The sequence below is a fragment of the Lupinus angustifolius genome, chromosome LG11 (genome assembly GCF_001865875.1).
Source record: "Lupinus angustifolius cultivar Tanjil chromosome LG11, LupAngTanjil_v1.0, whole genome shotgun sequence".
NCBI lineage: Eukaryota > Viridiplantae > Streptophyta > Magnoliopsida > Fabales > Fabaceae > Lupinus > Lupinus angustifolius.
Genome location: NC_032019.1, coordinates 30,862,361 through 30,883,089, shown reverse-complemented (window position 1 = coordinate 30,883,089; position 20,729 = coordinate 30,862,361). Strand labels below are relative to the sequence as shown.

The following is a 20,729-nucleotide window of genomic DNA, read 5'->3' as shown; positions in this document are numbered from 1 at the left end:
CTCGTGGACTTGTTTCTCAATCTCATTTTTTGATGATGGGGTATCGATATGGTCTAACATTGACAGGACAATGTTCAGCAATCAATTTGATATGATGGACTCTTTTTCTCTCTGGAGGTAAAGCTATGTGTTCTTGGAAAACTGTTGAAAACTGACTCAATAGTCTAGTCACTGGTGGCCATTCACCATCTTCCTCCTCATTGTCATCATTATCCCCTTGTGTCCACCACCAGTTCTTTGTTTCCCTTCTACCTTTGTCTTCAAGGAATGAATTTAAGAACCCATGTTTCTCATGCCTTCCCCCTTGACTTTGAAAATTCACCACTGTCCCCTCTTATCATAACTGCATAGTGAGATTTTTCCAGTCTATCACTACTTTCCCCAATGTACTTAGCCACGACACCCCTAACACCACATTCAAACCTCCTAACTCTAGTACGAATGCATCAACTTCAAAAGTTTGTGGTCCTAAATTAACCTGCACCCCCTTACAAATTCCCTTGGAGAGTACTTTGTGACCGTCCACCAACTTGATGTTCTTTGCTATCATTGGAGTGATTGGAAGGCCCAGCGCTATTGTAATTGTTGGAGAGATAAACTTATGGCTAGCCTCACTATCAATGAGGACCATTACTTCAATCCCTGCTCAATTTCCTCCTATCTTCATAGTGTGGTACTCTCCCATTCCTCCCATAACCCCGAGTATTTGCACTCTGCCTCTCCTTCATCGTCTTCCTCTGTGACACTTGCCTTAGTTGCAATGATTTCGCCATCGTCATCTCCATTTTCTCCTTCACCCAAGATCAGTAATCGCAAAGAACGTTCAGGGCACTCGTGTTGGGTTGGGTGGTATTTTCCTCCACATTTGAAGCAGAGCCCCTTTGCCCTTCTCTCCATCACTTCTTCATAAGACCCGCTTTTGGTACCCTTCCACCTCTCCACCGAACTATTACGACACTCTATTTCCCCTTTTCGAGCCGTAGAAGCCATAGACAACATTGAAAATTGATTCAAGCTTGTTGAACCCGCCTTGGATGTTGAGTTGTGACTTGGGTTACTCCAACCCGATTGTGAGAATTGGTTCCTTTGGGCTTGGCCCAAACCACTTCGGTTATTCAAATTGGGCCCACTCCAATCACTATGACCCCCTCATTCCAACACGTTCTTTTTCCCAGAAAGCTTTTGGAGGAGTACGAGTCCGAGGGCGAAATAAGGGAGGTTTGTCGTTGCATGAAAGAGTTAGGAATGTCATTTTTCCACCATGAAGTTGTTAAGAAAGCTCTGGTAGCAATCATGGAAAATAAAAATGAGAAATTGTGGGGTCTGCTCAAGGAGTGTTTCGAAACTGGCCTAATAACTATGAACCAAATGAGGAAAGGTTTCGGAAGGGTTGCAGAATCTCTTGATGACTTAAATGGACTTTTCTTACCCTACAATGATGGTCATAATATGAATGAATTGTGGATTGATTTATCAAATATCGTATAAAATAATCCAATACAATATATTTCTTGTATTCACCAAAACAAAGCTTGTAGACAAATCTTGGAAGTATTAGTTGATCACTAGAGTGCTTGAATAAATAAATGTTGTCATGGTGTGACACAACGGTAAGGTTATTACTTAGTGGTAATCAGGTCATAGGTTCAAATCTTGGAAATAGTTTCTCTGTTCTTGGAATAAGACTATGTACATCTACCGTTCTCAGACCACACCTACTTTTTTAATTAAATGTCATCATTTCATAAATCACTTAATAACTTTGATTGTCTGAGGTGATCAAAGCATACAAACAACAATTTATGGAATTCTCTGGCTGCCGATTGGAACCCAATTTTTGTGTGTTCATGGCTACATTTATGATTTTAAATAAAAAATTTAGAATTAATTAAATAAAATAGATTACTCTTTTAGGTTAGGCCTTACAAAGTCAGAACTACTTACACAAAACTTAGTAGAGTTGGTACTATTGTGCTAATGTTACCAGTTACTTATATTTGACTGACTTATATATTTAGATGTCACATGAAATCTATTTTGGTAATCTGTTTAATCAAACAAATGGAATGTGGATGCATTAAGTTCTTGTACACATTTTAAATTCTGCTAATTTCAGTAAGACCAACTCAGATGGATCCATAAGTCAATTACATAATCCATCATAGAAAACTCAAGGTGATATAATGCTCACTTATAAAGATGAAGAAATATATGTGTTGAAGCAAAAGATGCATAGGACAAGTGGACAAGAAAGTTGATTCTTAGAAGCTCAAAATTATATAATAAGATTTTGTTTGTTTAAATCATACCCCTTTTTCTAATATGTTTCTATGGAAATTGGATGAAGGATGAGACATATTATATGAATTTGTTTGGAAGAAGCATAACCAAGGGAATCTGTTATATAGTGTTATATAGTCTGATGGGATTCAAACGAGAAAACTAAACAGAATAGTAAAAACAGTAACAAAGAAGTTTGTATTGATTGAAAATAGAGACAAATTGTACAGTAAAAATGTAAGATGATATTGATAGACTAGCTACCAATCCTTTACAGAGAAGAATCATTATTTCTCTTTCTATAATTGAAACCCTTCTCACTCTTCCTTCATTCCCTAAATACCAACTGATTTCTTTTCCTCCTCTCTTTCCTTTGTCAGCTCAGCCAATCCTACTCTCTTTCCACATTTTCTCTTTTAGACCCTCCAAACTTTGGACTTATGATTGCCAACTTCAAGGCCCACTTCCCCTATTGTGTTTCTATCAATTAGTCCCCCTTGAGCAACAACCTTGTCCTCAAGGCTAAAATCTGGAAACTATCCCTTAATAAAAGCAATATCCTCCCGAGTAACATCATCAACAGACTTGTTCTTCCATTGAATGAGACTTTGTGGAACAGACACTCCACCCTGCATAAACCTTTTCCAGATAGATATCTTCTATCGGATTGATGTCCAATTCTTTGGGAAGGTCTCTATGTACCAGGTAATCACCAATAGCCTTCTTTAGTAGAGACACATGGAAAACTGGATGTATTTTAGAGTGATCTAGCAGCTGCATTTTGTATGCCATTTCACCCATCTTAGCAATGACCCGAAATGGACCATAAAATCTAGGGGGCTAACTTTTGATTAATGCGCTTGACCACTGATTGCTGCTGATGGGGTCGTAGCTTGAGAAAAACCCATTCTCCTATGTCAAACGTCACATCTCTTCTCTTCTTGTCAGCATATTTAGTCATTTGTTGTTGGGCCTGTAGTAAGTGTAATTTTAGTTGGCTTAAAGCTTCATCCCTTTCAACTAATTCTAGAGCAAATGCAACAACTTTAGATTCATTGCTTAAAAAATGAATAATACTAGGCGGAGACCTTCCATACACCACTGCAAAAGGTGTTGTGCCTATAGCAACATGAAAGTTGGTGTTGTACTATGATTTCGGTTGATCAGAAGCAAAATAGCGTAAATAACTATCAAGGCACCTATTAACAACTTCCGTTTGACCATCCATTTCGGGATGATATGCTGAATTCATGTGTAAGTAAGTGCCCTGCATTTTGAAAAGCTCCACCCAAAAATGACTAACAAAAAAAGGATCCCTGTCACTGATGATAAACGTTGGAATTCCATGCAATCGCACTACTTCTTTAACAAAAAATTTTGCCATAGATTTTGTCGTGTATGGGTGTTTCAATAATAAGAAACAACTATATTTGGATAACCTATCCACCACAACCAGAATTGCATTAAACCCCTTAGACTTTGGAAGATCGGTGATGAAGTCTAAAGAAGTATCCTCCTATACAGCATTTGGAATAGGGAGGGGCTGGAGTAAGCCTTCAAGAGTTGTTGCAGTGTATTTTTGTCGTTGGCATGTGTCACAAGGTCGCACAAAATCACGGACCATTTTTGCATACCTGACCAATATAGGTTTGCAGCAAGTCATCTATAGGTTCTGCGAAACCCCGAATGGCCTCCCAAGGGTGTTGAGTGGAACTCTTTAAAAGTAGTGGAATGGAAGGACAGTTAGGAGATAATACCAAACGTCCTTGATAGAACAAAATTCCTTGATGCACCAAGAAACCTCTTTTGGCAGAAGGACCGGTTTTTAGGGTCTCAACTACTTATTGAAGTGAGGCATCCTGTTTGACCTCTTGCAGCTGCCTTGTTCTCGAGTCTCAGTTTATACTTGACTTCAAATTGGTATCCCAATAATTTGGCCAGCCAACACTACTGATTCGGGGAAGAGACCCTTTGTTGCGGGAAATGTTTCAAGCTTTTGTGATCTGTGTAAACCACAAATTGTCTACCCAATAAATAGTGTCTCCAATGTTGTATCGCAAGAACTAAAGCCATCAGTTCTTTTTCATACACTGATTTAGCTAAATTTCTAGCAGACAAAGCTTTGCTGAAATAAGAGATGGGTCTCTTATTTTGCATCAGGACAGCACCAATACCCCTCCCCGCTGCATCACACTCAACTTCAAAAGGCATCTTAAAATCTTGCAACACTAGCACGGGAGAAGTAGTCATTAATGTCTTAAGCTTTTGGAAAGCTTCCAAGGCAGCATCACTCCATACAAAAAAAAATTTCTTAGTCAATTCAGTTAAAGGTTTGGCAATTTTCCGATAATAACCGGTGAGACCTAAAAAACCCCGAATTCCCTTGACAATTCTGGGCTCTAGCCAATCCAATACACACCTCACCTTCCCAGGGTCTACTGCCACACCATTCCCTGATATCACATGGCCTAAATAGTCAAAACAGTGATGTTGCAAAATTTCCAGCACTTGCCTTAAATGATCAAGATGTTCTTCTTCACTCTTGCTATAAACAAGGATGTCATCAAAAAATACCAAGACAAAGTTACGAAGGAAGGGCCAAAATACATCATTCATAGTAGCATGAAATGTTTCTGGAGCATTCATTAATCTGAAAGACATAACAAGGTATTCATAGCGCCCATTGTGGATTCTGAAGGCAGTCTTGTGAATATCAGCTTCATGGACACGAATCTGATTGTATCCGGACCTTAGGTCAATTTTAGAGAACACATTTGCCCCATATAATTCGTCCAACAACTCGTCGACAATAGGAATAGGATATTTATCCGGAATGGTTACTTTGTTTAATCACAAGACTAGAATCACAAGACTAGAAAAAGCACTCATACTAGGTCGAATTATTCCTGCCTTAAGCAACTCGTGGACTTGTTTCTCAATCTCATTTTTTGATGATGGGGTATCGATATGGTCTAACATTGACAGGACAATGTTCAGCAATCAATTTGATATGATGGACTCTTTTTCTCTCTGGAGGTAAAGCTATGTGTTCTTGGAAAACTGTTGAAAACTGACTCAATAGTCTAGTCACTGGTGGCCATTCACCATCTTCCTCCTCATTGTCATCATTATCCCCTTGTGTCCACCACCAGTTCTTTGTTTCCCTTCTACCTTTGTCTTCAAGGAATGAATTTAAGAACCCATGTTTCTCATGCCTTCCCCCTTGACTTTGAAAATTCACCACTGTCCCCTCTTATCATAACTGCATAGTGAGATTTTTCCAGTCTATCACTACTTTCCCCAATGTACTTAGCCACGACACCCCTAACACCACATTCAAACCTCCTAACTCTAGTACGAATGCATCAACTTCAAAAGTTTGTGGTCCTAAATTAACCTGCACCCCCTTACAAATTCCCTTGGAGAGTACTTTGTGACCGTCCACCAACTTGATGTTCTTTGCTATCATTGGAGTGATTGGAAGGCCCAGCGCTATTGTAATTGTTGGAGAGATAAACTTATGGCTAGCCTCACTATCAATGAGGACCATTACTTCAATCCCTGCTCAATTTCCTCCTATCTTCATAGTGTGGTACTCTCCCATTCCTCCCATAACCCCGAGTATTTGCACTCTGCCTCTCCTTCATCGTCTTCCTCTGTGACACTTGCCTTAGTTGCAATGATTTCGCCATCGTCATCTCCATTTTCTCCTTCACCCAAGATCAGTAATCGCAAAGAACGTTCAGGGCACTCGTGTTGGGTTGGGTGGTATTTTCCTCCACATTTGAAGCAGAGCCCCTTTGCCCTTCTCTCCATCACTTCTTCATAAGACCCGCTTTTGGTACCCTTCCACCTCTCCACCGAACTATTACGACACTCTATTTCCCCTTTTCGAGCCGTAGAAGCCATAGACAACATTGAAAATTGATTCAAGCTTGTTGAACCCGCCTTGGATGTTGAGTTGTGACTTGGGTTACTCCAACCCGATTGTGAGAATTGGTTCCTTTGGGCTTGGCCCAAACCACTTCGGTTATTCAAATTGGGCCCACTCCAATCACTATGACCCCCTCATTCCAACACGTTCTTTTTCCCATAATGCATATCCCCTTCGTCATCATCTTCCCTCAGTTCATCCTCGACATCCTTCACCATTCTCATCATTTGAATTCTTGTTTGAGGATTCATCGTACGTATTCTCCTCCGAATTTGGGTTATTAAGCCACTCATGAAGCACCCCAGATATTGCTCTTCTGGTAGGCGTCCCACTTGCGAAGACAACAGGTCAAATGCTTCCACGAATTCCTCCACACTTCCTGTCTGATGTAGAGTGGACAATTCCTCAAACGGGTTCTCTAATCATCGTCCTCCATAGCGAGCAATTAGTGCCTTCTTCAGTTTCTCCCATGATAAAGCATCCAATGTTTCGAGCAATAAATTAAACTAGTGGATCATTGTTCCTTCCATACTCACCCTCGCTAATTTCAAACACATGTCATCAGGTGTGTTCTATACGGAAAAATAAATCTTCGCACGAGTAATCCATGTGACTAGCTCGTCTCCCTCGAACACAGGTAACTTCACCTTTTTGCCCGAAATTCGCGATTCCCCACTTTCTCCGGTGGAATGCTTAGATTCTCCTTCCCGTTGTTTCTGTCCAAATTGATGACTCAGTTATGCTAATACAAGACTTTGTATTTGTATCTGAGCAACCAAGGTTTGCAACGTTGTTTTGACCTCTCACATTTGCTCCTCCAAGACTTCAACCCTTTCTGCCATTTTTGGTGGCATCTATTGTGTTCCTCTCCGCTATAGATCTTGATCCGGCAGGTCGGACCAATTGATGGGATTCAGACCAGAAAACTAAACAGAATAGTAAAAATAGTAACAAAGAAGTTTGTATTGATTGAAAATATAGACAAATTATGCACTAAAAATATAAGATAATATTAATAGACTAGCTACCAATCCTTTACAGAGAAGAATCTATATTTCTCTTTCTATAACTAAATGGCTTCTCACTCTTCCTTCATTCCCTAAATTCCAACCGATTTCTTTTCCTTCTCTCTTTCTTTTGCCAACTCAGCCCCTCCTATTCTCTTTCCATGTTTTCTCTCATATACCCTACAAACTTTGGGTTTATGATTGCCAACTTCAAGGCCCACTTCCCCTATTGTATTTCTATCATAGTCCCTATGAAGGAACGAGATCTTCTGTCTCATAAAAGTTCTTGTCTCATGTCCCAAACCAATCAGTGTTTGCCAACAAGTCAAAAACAACACCTCATTTTATTTTAATTTTATTAAAATAATATATTAAGTCCACATGTCAAGATATAAGTGGAACATGACATGAATGGGGACACCAAGTTGGGACAGGTGATCCCCATCCCCCAATGAATATATTATTTTTTGCACGCTTTTTATGTTTTTACTAAAGTCAAGCATGCCTTCTGTAATGCACAATAATAATGTTATGACGATTAGGTATAATTGTTGACATTTGTCTTTCAACTTTTTTTTTATGTTGAATTCATTCTTGACATTTGTCTTTCAACTTTTATTTTTAATGTTAAATTCATTCTCTAACTTTGGAAGCTTAAATAAAACCTTCCTCTAAAATTGCTTTCGTTATAACTCAGTTAGTTGCATCTTATATGACAACAAAAAATGTGGCTTAGTACATATATTCTCATCTAATGGGATTCTAGAAGGATAGATGTAGGCGGTTATACTCTTTCTTTAATTATGTCGGTAAAGTATCTGTTAAAATTGTAGGAATAAGAGCCCTGCATGAATGAGAAAGAAATGATGAACAAGAAAGAAAAAAGAAAAAGAGAAAGAATAGAGAATCAAAGCCTCCATTGAAATGTAATATTTCTCATTATTATCATTGAATTGAATGAATAAGTAAGCCAATATGACTTATTTATACAAGAGAAAAGAAGAAGAAAAATATTGTAAAGCAAGTAACTAACACAAACCTAACAGCTAATTCCTAACTTCCTAACCAACTATCATCTTCCAAAAATATCCTCTAATATATCTTTAATATCCCCCTCAAACTGATGAGTGAAAATTTTCACTCTCCAGCTTGGAATTGATTTGAAGTAATAACAACGCTTAACCATTCATGGCAGAAGCTATATCATCAAACGCTTAACCATCCATAGTAAAAGTTATATTTTTGCTTAACCGCTATGGATAGAAGCTACCCATTCAATGCTTAACCATCCATGACAGAAGTTATATCTGAGCTTAACCATCATGGACAGAAGCGAACCAACCATTGATGATAAAAGCGAGAGAACGGATCAGAATCTTAATCCTAATGAAATGCTTCAATGATAAAAAAAGAGGGGTACTGATGAAGAATAAGAAAAAGGATGTAATCTTGTATAAGATAAATTGGTCATGGTCATGGTAGTTAAAATCGAGATTTTACTTAGGATCGGGAAGAGAGTCAAAGATCGTAAACGTAGGATCGTAACACGACTCATAAGATCCTACTTATTAGTATATACATGTATATAGAACAAGGATCCTCTGTCCTAAGAGAATCGTGTCTCCATATCCCTGTCCAATTAAGTATCACCAAACAATATAAAAATATTACTTTACATTTTTATAATTTTTTCTCTAAATAAAATAATACATTTTGATTGGTCCGAGAAACCATTAAGGACACCAATGGGGACAAAGAATCTCCATCCCATGTATATGCAAAAAATTTCACATATATATTCATATAAAATTATATATATAATACTATAGATATTTGTAAATATGCTGATATATTCATAAGTCATTTTACTCAAGATAATCATAAAAATAAAAAAAATCATATAAATTATAAGGTAATATTGTATAAATTATGATGTAATATTATATAAATTATGATGTAATATTATATAAATTATGAAGTAAAATATATGCAAGAGTCATTGATATAACATTTCATAGGTCATTCAGGATAATACAACTCCACAAATTCCAACTAAAAAAATAGGGTTTTAGTGTTTTACTGCCACTACTCATATTTTATTAAGTTTATAGGGTTAAAAACATATTGGGCTTTAAAAAATGGCTTAAAAGCCCACCAGATCTGTTTTTTATAAATACATAAAAATTAGGGTTTCAACAAACCGGGTCACACATGACTCGGTTCCCCTTTTTCTCTACCCCTCTTATCTACCCTTCTTCTCTGCCCATGACGGCGTTGGAGTTGAAGCTAAAGGCTGCTGGAGTTTCTGGTCGTGTATCTACTCTTGTGACTACTGGAGTTGACGGTCGTGCAAGCGTTAAGAGAGAGAGAGAGAGAGAGAAGACATAAGGCATAGAGTGAGAGAGAGGAATGAGTGGCAAAGATCGGTGGGCTCGTCGATTCCACCGATTTTACGCACCTGCACGATAATCCCACCCGATCCCATGGAGGCGCACCCAAGACTGAGATCGAGCACGGGTTGGGGGTCGAGGATTGTAAGATCGGGAGATCTCACGAGTAGTATCGTGATTTTGACTACCTTGGTCATGGTACTCCATTCTTGAAGAGCTTGAGGATATCAAGAAGCTAGCTTATGTACTTGAAAATAATTCTAATCTGACTTGAAGTAAGTGCACTTGGTAGGGTTGAGAATGTATGTCGTGATGAGGTTCTTGCGTGATTATGTTGTGAATATTTCTTTCTTTTTTTAGATGAAGAACATCAACCCAATTATGCATGGAACCATCAACACCTTTCTTTATATATGGAATCATCACCACCTTGAACCTCTTCCAATGAAAATGATGAAATTAGAATGAACCGCAACGTCAAGACCAAGCATCACAAAGAGAAGAAATGACAAGAATTCTACACTGAGCAAATTCTGCACTAAGAAGAGATGAAGTTCTAGAATGAAACACTGAATTCAAGGATTTTTTTGGATGAAATTTGGAGGAATATGATTGAGAAGAATCTACTTTTCTCTCTTGCAGCTTCTTGCATATTGAAGACTTTAACATATCTTCAATAGCTTCTTGCGTGTTGAAAACAAGAACAATCAAAGAAGATGGAAGACATAAGCGGAAGCACATAATTATTGCTCTGATACCATGTTAAAATGGTAGGAGCCATGCATGAATGAGAAAGAAATGGTGAACAAGAAAGAAGAAAGAAAAAGAGAAAGAATAGAGAATCAAAACCTCCATTGAAATGTAATCTTTCTCATTATTATCATTGAATTGAATGAATAAGTGAGTCAATATGACTTATTTATACAAAAGAAAAGAAGAAAAGAAAGATTGTAAAACAAGTAACTAACACAAACATAACTAGCTAATTCCTAACTTCCTAACCAACTATCATCTTTCAAAAATATCCTCTAATATATTTTTAATAGTATCTATGATGTGTTTTCTTGGCTCGTGGGAATCAACCCACTTGAAAATGGATTCACCAAGAAAGGCTGCATTTGAATTTTAAAACCTCTAAAAACATTCATTTTCGCTAGATTTTTCACCATAAATCAATTCCCAACAAAGAAAAAATGAAGCAAGGCTTTGATTTAAAATTATTGTAAGATGTTTTTGTACTAGGAGTATCCATAAATGAAATTTCATAAGCAATATAGATAGAAGATGCAACCATCAAACATCACTTAAATAGGTATATTCAATTAAATACTCATGTTATTCTTATTATTACGAAGAATATATCATGTATGGTAGAACTTCCTTATCTTATAATTTTTAAAATTTGTCATATTCCTCTGAATATGTGGTGTCATATTTGTGTCTTATGTCATATATGTGATTTCTATGCCTACGACTGCTCTTTTTGATGTTTAGCTTCAAAAAATTTGTGTTGGATTGGGGCTGACTCCGTGATATGAAGAGTCTTGTTATAAAAAGGGTGAGAGCATGATTACATAATTCTCTAATTTACCTTTCAGCATATCGAAGTCATGGTACCACTTGATTCAGCATATTGAATTCGTGGTACCACTAGATTCATCATAAAGAAAATTTAATAGTAATGTAAAAAGTGATAATTTGTATGAATCATATACCTCGTATTAGTACAAGGTGTATTGCTATATGGGAAGAGCATAGTGGTGGAGGATGACATGGAAAATAATAACAATTGAACCTTAATCCAATTAAGTGAGACCTTCACTTCTACTTTTGAAAGAAGAAATAAGGCTCAAGATCACAATATGGTCCCTGAATTTAATTTGAAGTGTCTTCGTTTTGTTTTAATTGAAATTTGGACTAACTTTCTTTTTTGCCTTTAGATATTTTTACTACTTTCTTGTGTAATGATTTGTCTTCTTCATTCGTCTCTAATTTATCATAGATGACCATGGCTTTGATGTGGTTATAAATGAATGATGAAGAAACTTTGCTATTAAATCATTAGATTTTGTTTTTCTACTTATATCTTAAGCACTTTTGCTTTAGACTAAATATTCCTTCAATTTCATGGCTTATTATAATTTGATCTATTTCCTCAATTTAGATTACTTTGGAGCTATTCATCATGGGGCCATTAAAAAATAAGCCAAACATGTTTATGGAGATTGGTGAGTGATTTTTCCTTCCTCCTTCATTTACTTTAACATATCAATGGCAAATATATTTGATATATATATATGGTGTTCCTATTTTCCACTCTGGATTTGGTGGACTATGGTTTCTCTTTCTGTCATCTTTAAATTGTTCTTATGTTGATATTACATGATTGTGGTTTTTCTAGAAGTTTTAGGGTTTTTTTGCTTTAGCTATAAGAGGTTTCCTCTATGAAGTTTTTCTAACCTGAATCTACATATGATGCTCTTGTAGGGAGAATAATAAGAAGAAAGTCCTTATTGGTATAGGTGTGGGGGGTGGGGGTGATGGGAAATTTAACATAATAACAATGTAAACTTTAACATAGTATATGCAGCGGATAATAATTTCCCCAACTTGCTAGAATCTATGAGGAGCAATATCAAATAATACAGTAACATACAAGGGACACCAGAATTTTAACGTAGAAAACCTTCCCAAAGTGAGAAGTAAAAACCACGGGCACAAGCCAGTCAATCAAACTCCACTATAATCAAAATAGGAATACAAGAGTATCTCCAAAGTACAGCACAAAATGTGATCAACAATACGACATTCAACAGAGCAACAAACTTGAAAATGAGAATAAGAAAAACCAGGGAAAAAATCCCATAAAAACAGCTGTTGTAATAGCTCATTTTCTACCACCTCGGACTTCGTCTCACTGATCCAACCGTTCAGAATGAAGTAATATAAGATGTGAACCTTCTGTCCAAATTTCAGCTTGATCCAACGGTGAACGAAAACGAAGTGGCGAGTTTCCCACGACTGCTCGGAGTTCCTGCAGGTTGAGTTTTCTTATCTTCTCTCACACTTTTCAATTGCCTCTTTTTGCATAAAATTTCCTTGACTACCTTTCCACATCTGAATCTTATCTATTAGATTAAGTGGGACAAGTGGACTTTGCCCAACTGGGTCTTTCTCCACATAGGAAGGGAGCCCAAACCCAACATATCTCACCCTGACAACTATGTGGAGAGAATCGCCTAACCAGCAATCTCACAACAAGTTTCAAACTTCCACCTTGATAAGCCCTTAGTCATCATATCATTATCATTATCATATGTATGAACCTTAGCCAATTCTAACAACCTATCATCCAAAATATCACGTATCCAATGATACCTCACATCAATGTGTTTCGACCTAGAATGAAAAGTTGAATTCTTCCCAAGATGAATGGCACTTTGACTATCACAAATTAACAAGTATTTGTCTTGGAAAAAACCAAGCTCCTGCAAGAATTTATTCACCCAAAGCAACTTTTTGCATGCTTCTGTAATGGCAATGGACTTTGCCTCAATAGTGGACAATGCAACACACTTTTGCAACCTAGATTGTCATGCTACAGCTCCCCTTGCAAACTTAATCAAGTAACCTGAAGTGGACATTTTGGAATCAATGTCACCAGCCATATCAGAATCCGTATAGCCCACAAGAGTAGGTTTATCGCCTCCAAAACAAAGCCTCAGACTAGTAGTACCACAAAGATACCTTAAAATCCATTTCACAACATTCCAATGCTCTCTACCTGGATTTAACATAAATCTACTAACTGTGGCAACAGCATGTGCAATATGTGGTCTTGTACACACCATTGCATACATCAAACTTCTCACAGCAGATGTATAAGGAACCCGTTGCATATCTGATTTTTCAGCCTCATTTGTAGGATATTGTTTAGCACTCGACTTAAAATGAGTAGCAAGAGGAGTGCTTACCGCCTTAGCATTTTCCATCTAGAACTTCTGCAATACTCTCTTAATATAGTGTTCATGTGACAGCTAAAGTTTCTTTTCTTGTCTATCTCGCATGATTCTTATACCAAGAATTTGCTTAGCAGCTCTCATGTCTTTCATGGCAAATATTTTTCCCAAAAATAAGCATGTCATCAACAAACAACAACATGATGATGAAATCACCATCAACAAATTTTCTAATGAAGACACAATTATCTGAAGTAGTCTTCTTGTAGCCTTGCTCACACATAACAGACTCAAATTTCTTGTACCATTGTCGTGGAGCCTGCTTCAAACCATATAGACTCTTTTTCAGCCTAAACACATAGTCTTCTTTTCCTTCAACAAGAAAACCATCAAGTTGCTTCATATAAATCTCTTCCTTGAAATCACCATGAAGGAAAGCAGTTTTTACATCCATTTGCTCTACCTCCAAATGAAGAGTAGCAGTCAAACTCAATACAATTCTAATGGATGACATCTTCACCACAAGAGAAAAAATCTCACTGAAATCAACACCCTTTCTCTGTCTGAAACCTTTAACCACCAATCTGGTTTTATACCTTGGAGATGTAGAATTACTTTCTTGCTTCACCTTGTAAATTCATTTGTTTTCCAAAACTTTCTTCCATTTTGTAAATTTGACCAATTCAAAAGTGTGATTATCATGCAAGGACTTCATTTCCTCTTGCATTGCATCCAACCACTTCTTCTTTTCTTCATTCTCCATGGCCTCATGATAATATTCAGGTTCTCCTCCATCTGCCACAGCAACATAGTCATCAGAAGGATACCTGGTAGATGGTTTCCTCTGCCTATTAGACATCTGAAGTTGAACTTAAGGTTGTTCAGGAGCATCACCAAGATTCTCATCTTGTGACATCTCATGTTCATCTTCACCAATATCAATAAAAAAATCTAAATCATCTCTAAGTTGTTGATCACCAACATAATCATGTTGCTCATCATTTTGAATGTAATTCTCAACTGTATCCAAATCATGTATAGGCGTCCAAAATGGATCAATATCGGACAATATACTATCTTCCTTGGGTGTAGTCTTCTTCATCTTATCAATGTCTTCAATGATTTGTACTTCTATGAACATCACATCATGGCTTCTAACAACCATTTTCTCAAGAGGATCATACGACCTGTAGCCAAATTCATCTTCACCATAACCGATAAAGATGCACTGCCTTGTCTTCGCATCCAACTTGGACCATTCATCATTTGGAACATACACAAATGTCTTGCAACCAAATACTCGCAAATGATCATACTTGACATTCTTGCCAAACCAAATCTTGTCTGGCACCTCAACATTAGAGAAACTGCAGGACTAAGATTAATAACATGCACTTCCGTGTACAAAGCCTCACCCTAGAAAAGTTTAGGTAATTTTGCTTCAGAAAGCCTACACCTAACTCTTTCAACCAAAGTCTTGTTCATCCTCTCTGCTAAGCTATTAAGTTGAGGAGTCTTAGGAGGAGTCTTTTCATGTCTAATACATTGTTGCTTGCAGTAAATGTCAAACGGTCCACAATACTCACCACCATTATTAGTACGAATGCATTTCAACTTCTTGCTAGAATGTCTCTCAACCAAAACATGAAATTGTTTGAACTTTTTAAGCACTTGGTCCTTTGTCTTCAAAGCATGGAACCAAAGCTTCCTTGAACAATCATCAATAAAAGTAACAAAGTAAAGTGCACCATGTAACACCATGAATTTTCTGTGTATGTTTTATTAATTATTTATTTTAACAACGATTAATTTTAGAAATTAATCGGTATTGAATTAGACTAAACCTTAGTTGAGAGTTAGTTTTTTTTTGTGATTTCCTATTTTGTGGTAAAGTTTTATAATTTTCTGTGACGGAAAGTTTTTCAGCTGCTGTTGGGCCCAAATTCGCTCGAATTCGGCCCAATAACATGTTTTTGAGTTTTGTAGCTCGAAATCGAATTCCGATTGCGCCATTGGCTTCAAAATATTATTCAAGTCAAGATAGACACCAAGTTTGTCCATGTCGCGACCCGATTTTCGGTTGGAAGACCGACTCTACGACTTGGGAGGAGGCAAACTCAATTTCTACCCCTTCCGATTGATTTGGAGTCGCCACTATGTTTCCTGCGGTGAAAACGTAGAAAACTCTTAGTTGTCCGATTTGGATAAAATGGTCTTTAAACATATATTCTGGACTCGGGAGTCGATTACGGATCGGGGAAGGTATTAGCACCCCGTCCGCCCGTATTAAAACGTAATCCTCACTAATAACATGAACTTTTATATCCTTAAAAATTATTTATTTAAAATTATTTAGTAAAACATAATATTTTTTATTTATTGAGCGTGACAATATTCACTTTGGTCCTATGTACCCCTATTAAGGGGATCAAGGCTTACGTAGTTCTAGTTCAAAAAATGTTTAGCTACTTTAACTAAAGGTTAGTGATTTAGAAAACATTGTTAGGTTTTAGAATTATTAGTTTATTGAATTGGTTAATTTGAATTTTGTTCAAAATATGTAATTGTTTCGATTTAATGAGACTAATAGTTTTAGAGACGGTATTAGTCGTAGACCTTCTCCTTATTTCTATGGAAGTTAGAGACGACTCGAACCATGACCTCACTATAAAAGTCTCATAAAACTTGTTTGGTAAAATAGCTTTTAATTATTTATATAGAATTAATAGTTTAGAGACGTTGTTGATTGTAGACATTCTTCTCATTTTCAGAGAAGTTAGAGACAACTCGAACCATAACCTCACTATATGAATTCCTTAACTGATTTGATAATATAGTTTTTAATTATTTATGCGTATAGAATTTAATGATAAAATAATTTATTAATTTTATATATATATAAGGAATTAATAGCTTAGAGACAGCATTGATTGTAGACCTTCTTCTCATTTTCAGAGAAGTTAGAGACAACTCGAACCGTAACCTTATTATAAAAATCCATGATTGACTTGATAATACAGTGTTGGGTTATTTTTCATATATAGAATTTTGAGTAATGAAATTAACTTTATTAATTATATAGGAAATTAAACGATAATATTTATTTGGATTTAGTTATACATTGAATTAGATTGTTTGAGTTTAATTGTGTATAGAATTAAGCATAATAGAAACAAAAATCACTCAAGCCAATTATAATAACAACCACTAAGAAATCATGGCAAACCTGCATAACGAACAGAACCACATGGGTGTGGCATATGGTTTTCTTTTAAAACAAAGAAACCAAAATCCCAAAAGGGATTTCAGAATCCCTAAGGCTCTTTTCTTCACCAATCTTCTTCTTCCCTGGCTCATCTTCTTCCTTTCAGCGATGTGGTCATGGCAAAATCGATGGAGACAACTGCACGGTGGTTTGGTTCACGCCGGTAGAGAGGCGACGGCGAGGCTTGCGAAGGCTGGGACGAAGCCGTTCTCGGCGGTTCTCAGCCAAGACTACCGTGGCATCAAGAGGTAATCATCTTCCTCATTCTCATTACCTTCCGTTCTCAGCCAAGACTATCGTGGCACCAGAAATTACATACCCCATTTCTATATTCTGAATTTTTTATCAATTTTATTACTTCTCATCCTTACTGAGATTTATTAAGGCCAATGAAAAGAGTTGAATATGTGGTTCTCACTGGATGAGGATGATATTAAGGTTGCAATTTGGAATCGGCAGAAACACTAAAGGGTTTGGATAATGAATTTTACCTTTCTTTTAATTTTACAGAACTAAATTTGTTGATTATTAGTTGATTATATGCAACTGATTTAGGTGAAAATATATCACTTTCAGGCCATTATACTGCTTCATCTATTTTCATTTTTTATTAAGTTGATACATGTTTCTGTTGAAACCAGTGTGTACTTTAGCATGATCAATTAGAAACATTTACGAACTAAGCATATAAATCTAATACATAAACCATATAAAGCAGGGTATGTTTATCGAATATGCGTATATGCTTTGATGCTCAGGGCACATATAAAATATTGTTTTTTATGGTTTTAATGTTTACGTGCTGAGTGTATGCTCTCTTCTTTTGTCCTTCTGAGTGTTGCTTCTTTGTCTACAGAGGTTCTGCTTCTATATTCGTGTGATAGAACAGTGTCGTATGGTTCTGATTTCAGTGTATGTTCTGTCTCTCTGATTTCTTATGGTGTATTATGTTTCTCTGGTTTTTCTATGCTGTAATCTGGTATATATTTTGTGTGAACTTGATATCTCTGCCTATGCCCTCTGGAATGCTCTCTGCGTTTACTGAGTGTATGTGTGTGATACGCTTGTGTATTCTTATGTGTTTTCTGAGTATACCTATACTTTCCGAACTTTTGTGTATATGTAGCAATGATCTCCTTATATTACTCTCCCCTCCTCTTTTTTCTCTCTTTTTTGTATTCTTTCTCTTTTGCTTTTTTTTTTGCTGAATGTATGTGTGTAGCAATGGTTATTCTTTGATGTGGGACTCCCTATTTATAGTTAAGTAAGGGTTAATACAAAACCTTTCTGAATTACTAGCTGAAACTGTCTTTTTTGTTTTTGAAATTCCATGATTCTTGCTTTCTAATTGCAATACTTTAACTGCCCATGAATGCTGATTTATGCTAGTTATTGCACTCTAGCAACTGTTTCAAAAGAATCTGCCTGATTATATCATATGCTCCTTAATTTCATAACTGTTCGAAAATAATGTGTGATAAATCAAGGGAATATGTGATGAATTCTGGCTGACTGTTATAGCTTATACATTACTTTGTAACTTCTATCTGACCCTCTGCCTCTCATTAATCAGCCTGATACAGTAAGCATTTGTAGCATGAGTGGCTACTTGTATCATAGGGTCCTTTACCCATCACTAGTAACCAACCCAACTAAGTTCACTTTCTTAGAAGTATGCACTTTCTCATTCTGTTTTTATTTAATATATACTATTCTATTTGCAGGAATATATTTTTCAGCATAGCTTTCACCAGTTATACAAATGGCCTAGACTTGAAACATGATCAATATTAACAAACCTTGTTATAGCAGCAAAAAGGTACTTCTAGACACCATTCTGATATGCTTGATATGTAAGTATGCATAATATGCTGCTCATGAAAACATGATGAATACAATGCTTTGTATTATTTCTAACTGCCTGAATGGGATGAATATGGTATCCGCAAGTATATATGCCTCTCCTAATCTTTAGATGTTATCTTCCTTTTCGGTTCCTTCTCTTTGTGTGTTGATCATCTCTTTCCATCACTGTTTGCTCCTTATTGATAAATATGTATGTTCTCCTTTTTGCCATGTTGTGTTGATAATAACAAAAGGTGATATTTTGTTTTGGTTTTAGGTTTGACAAGAGGAGCTTCTGGAGCTTCACCTCAGAATCGCTCAACAAAGAAGAAACCCTCCTTGATGAGTCCTTACTAATACTCTTCTGGCATCCAAGGATTGCATTTGTTCCTCTTAGTGCCATAGCACTTATTATTATTTTTTGTCTTCTTGCCACGTGTGCATGAAGTGGACTTGTTGTCCCAGATGAAAGACCAAGACTTTGAATAGTCACACATCCTGAGTTTGATGCGCGCATGACTATATTTATTTTGTCATATACAAACTTTTCTTCTTTATTGTTGTAATATCTTTAAAGGACTTTTTGGTATATTCTTTTCTTCTTTTTTTCGTTTTGAAGGCAAAAACCGGTGTCTGGTTCATGTAATTTTCATATTGTAAGTAAATAGTTTGTACTTTCTAACATTAAAGTTTGATCTTGAGGAGCTTAGGATATATCTTTTTTAGATTGGTTTTCTTCCAATGATTACAATTGGTATTTGTATTGATTATGACAAATATTTGTAAATCTGTTTTAAAAAAAAGATGATGTAGTGGATTCTTGGATATCACACACATATGACTCCAACCTAAAATTAATCCAGAAATGATGTTTTATTTTTGCAAAGATAAAGGCAAAAGGTAGGACAAAATTGAGTGTTCACAGTCCAGAATGCATTTCTAATTATTTTTCACTCTGAATTCCGTGTTTCGAAGTTCTAACCGTAAACCAAAATCAGGAGATTTTTATTATCCGACCGGGTATTAGCCGACAATACTCGGGAATGGTTTAACCGAGAATGTGTCATCGAAAAGGTCACATCATTTTCTTGTAAGAAGCTTGCTTGTTAAACAAGCAAAAATACATATTCTCTTACACCAAATCCCCTAAATCACTCAACAAAATCCCATAAATCATTAAACAAATCCTCTCACTCCACCACCATTAGACACATCACTTATGCTAGTCTGAATCAACTTACTTTGTGTTAAATTTTATGATTTGATGAGGGTGAGGCTCTCCTATAAATACCCCACCTCATTCTCTCATTTTTAAACTAAATTTCCTATACAAACTAAAGTAGTCTTTTATTTTCTCTTCTTCGTCTTCTTCTCATACTTCATAGAAAGTTATGTGTTTTTATTATGTTGTTCATAAAGTAGAGTTTATATTTGTTCTTTAAGTATTTTATGAAGGCATAACTAAAGGGGATGATAATAAATATGAACCTTTATGTAGTTTTTGAGTTTTGTAAATCTTGAAATTTCTTCCTTGTTCTTAGATGGAAAAACTATATCTTTGGACAAGGTTAGATGAGTTATTTGTTTGGAAATATTAGAAATTATTGTTAGTATTTGAATATGTTTAAAGGTGATGATTTTAACATCAAAGGAACCTTTAATGTGTTTAGGAAAAAGTTTGTATTTTATTCTTGAAAGTTTACGATGTTGATGAGTTGTTGGTGAAAATGTTTCATTTTTAGAAAGTAGTGTGTTTAAAAATGGTTTAGCATATTTTACTCTTTGATTTCCAAGTTAAAATAATAATTTGGGATAAAAAATGATTTATTAAATGATTTTTTATTGTTCTGACTATGAAATTAACACTTACTTAACCTTAAGGGTTTTCCTAAAAAATTAGGAGGTGTTAAGTGGTTCATAAAAAATTGTTGTATTTATTTTAGTTGACTTAATTTAAAGTGGTAAGAATAACTAAAAGATGTTTAGTGTAAAATATTAAATTAAGAGTCATTCTTTTTCATGACTATGAAAATAACACTTACTAACCCT

The 20,729-nt window shown here is 35.9% G+C and overlaps 2 long non-coding RNA genes across 2 annotated transcripts in view; both read left to right on the top strand.

Moving 5' to 3' along the window:
• Positions 13,300–20,729, top strand: part of LOC109360970 — a 24,761-nt gene continuing 17,331 nt past the window's right edge. The window contains exon 1 of the long non-coding RNA XR_002109237.1: positions 13,300–13,421. This is a non-coding gene — a long non-coding RNA (uncharacterized LOC109360970). The remainder of the gene's footprint in view (positions 13,422–20,729) is intronic.
• On the top strand, positions 16,811–19,310 carry LOC109360969. The gene is made up of 3 exons (XR_002109236.1): positions 16,811–17,083; positions 18,560–18,654; positions 18,958–19,310. It is a non-coding gene; the product is annotated as an uncharacterized LOC109360969 (long non-coding RNA).